The sequence below is a fragment of the Cynoglossus semilaevis genome, chromosome 17, assembly GCF_000523025.1.
Source record: "Cynoglossus semilaevis isolate Cse_v1.0 chromosome 17, Cse_v1.0, whole genome shotgun sequence".
NCBI classification, from domain to species: domain Eukaryota; kingdom Metazoa; phylum Chordata; class Actinopteri; order Pleuronectiformes; family Cynoglossidae; genus Cynoglossus; species Cynoglossus semilaevis.
In genome coordinates this window covers 15,139,347-15,141,720 of record NC_024323.1, presented here as the reverse complement: position 1 = coordinate 15,141,720, position 2,374 = coordinate 15,139,347, and the positions used below count along the sequence as shown (strand labels likewise).

The following is a 2,374-nucleotide window of genomic DNA, read 5'->3' as shown; positions in this document are numbered from 1 at the left end:
TGTGTGTGCACAGGAGGGGATGAACGAGTGGTTATGAATACTAAACAGTCGCCTAATGATGGCCCTGTGTGTCTGGGTGTGTGTGTGTGTGTGTGGTAATGATATCTATTTTCTTAGTGAACAGACCCACTGAGTATCCCTGCAGTGGGGGGGTGATGGTGGGGGGGTGATGGTGGGGGTGATGATCTAACTTCCTCACAGCTGAACTCCTCATTTTAACCATTAAAATCCATTCGTTAACGTTTTCAAATCTGACATAAAGGTCAGAGGTCAAAGTGTCATCGTTCAGTTTCTGTCGGGTTGAACTTTGTGGAAGTGACTTTAATATATCAGTGAGTGAGTCCACTGTTGATGACATCATCACTCATCATCACATCTGTGTGTCCAATCAGAGGCTGGAACTGGTACCGATTATTTAGTCTATCAGTTTAATCATGAAGATTTGACGACTTACACTGAAGGAGGATGAAGATGATGAAGATGATGAAGACGATGATGAAGATGAAGAGGAGGATGATGACGACAACAGCAACGATTATGAGGATGATGATGATGATGAAGAAGATGATGATGGCGATGAAGACGAAGAGGATGAAGGGATGGTGACGACAACTGCGATGATGATGATGAAGATGATGCTGCGTAAACACACAAACAGAATTTCACCAAACTTTGAACTTGATTTTTGAACAATTCTATCAAGTCACACATTTACGTCATCTATATCTATATTTTCTCTCCTGTGTCTTATCTCTGTAATACACACACACACACACACACACTGACACCACTGTCCCGGGGTCATGACCTCTGACACCTTCAGTGATGTCATATCTGTGGCCTGGGGCAGACTGACCCTCTGGAGACCTGGACACAGAGACCTTCTGTTGGACACATATGGGTATATGTGTGTCTCCCATGTCCTGGACAAGCATGTGTGTGTGTGTGTGTCAGTGATCCTCCATTAGTCATCATGTCTAATACAATTCTGATAATTTAATTTGGGATTTTTTAATCAGATTATGACACAGTGGCCGCTCCTGTGTACCAGTCTCACACACACACACACACACACCCTCCCTCCCCCTCGTGTACCTCACACTCAGGATGCCACCCTGCGCCTGGGCAACAGCAGCAGACTGTGAGGATGACCTTTGACCCCTCCCCCAGCAGAGGTCAGGTCGTCATGTTGACATCTGCCTTTTTAAAACAATGACAGTCTGTCCACACACACACACACGTTTAGGTGTGACGTACTGCACTGGAGTTACTCATTAGCGACACCAAGTGGAGGAAGAAGAAAACGCTCAACTCCTGTAAAACGCATTTAACCCACGGTTGGAAGTTTTTACAAAAAACTAAACAAAAAAACCTTAAATTTCAAAGTGACGGGAGCCTGAAATGTTTGTTTACTTTCTGAGTGTAAAAAAAAACAAAATAGAAAAGTCTGTTTTTACCAGTGTTCCGTCCGGACGGTAGAACGCGGCAGGAACCGAACTCAGCACAAAGAGACCTCTCTTTCTCTCTTTCTCTCTCTCTCTCTCTCTCTCTCATGGAGCCGCCGGTTTATTCACAAATGAATTAAAAAAAAAAAAAAATTTTAAAACTGTTTCTCCAGACACGAAGTCAAAACTAGCGGAACAACACACACGAACAGTGCGAACCAGGTGGCAGCAGGTGGCACCAGAGAGACTAATTACAGACACCAGGTGAGTCTGATTACGGTGATTACAACGACGACAACAACCAGGTTAACGGACCGGTTTTCGAATTTCCTACGTTTCCCTGAGTCCTTGAATGTCTCTGTGGGAACTTCAGTGACCGGGGCACAAACTCTGAGATTCACCGTGAAAAAAAAAGATTCTAAATATTTAATTAGACACACACACACACACACAACAAAGTTCCCAGTGGTGAAGAGAGGTTGAAGTAAATGAAGGAAGATGGAAAGAGAGAGAGAGAGAAGTTTTTTTTTTTACTAAAATGGTGTCAGTGTAAGAAGTATCAATCAAAGTGACACACAGAAGTTTTACAACTGAACACACACACACACACATAAATGCAAACACAGCCACACACTCCGTCTCTGTCTCCCTCTGTCATGCACCCATGCAGACATATAATCACTCCCACCACCTCCAAACAACACACACACACACACCCAGACCCACACACACACACGCGCGCACAGACAGGCGGTGTGAGTGTGAGTGATGGTCGCGGCTCGTGTCCATCCATTACAGCTCTGCGGCTGCAGACAGGTGAGCAGGCTGATACATGAGGAGGGCTTTATCTGCTCCCACCGACTCCACGGCACCGTCTCATTCAGTGGCTCGCTGCATTAACAGCCCCCCCCCTCGCCCTCCCCCTCCCC

General features: G+C 45.5%; 1 long non-coding RNA gene across 1 annotated transcript in view; it reads right to left on the bottom strand.

The window, feature by feature from the left end:
- Positions 1-581: 581 nt before the first annotated feature.
- Positions 582-2,374, bottom strand: part of LOC103393568 (uncharacterized) — a 2,540-nt gene continuing 747 nt past the window's right edge. The window contains exon 3 of the long non-coding RNA XR_523030.2: positions 582-638. This is a non-coding gene — a long non-coding RNA (uncharacterized LOC103393568). The remainder of the gene's footprint in view (positions 639-2,374) is intronic.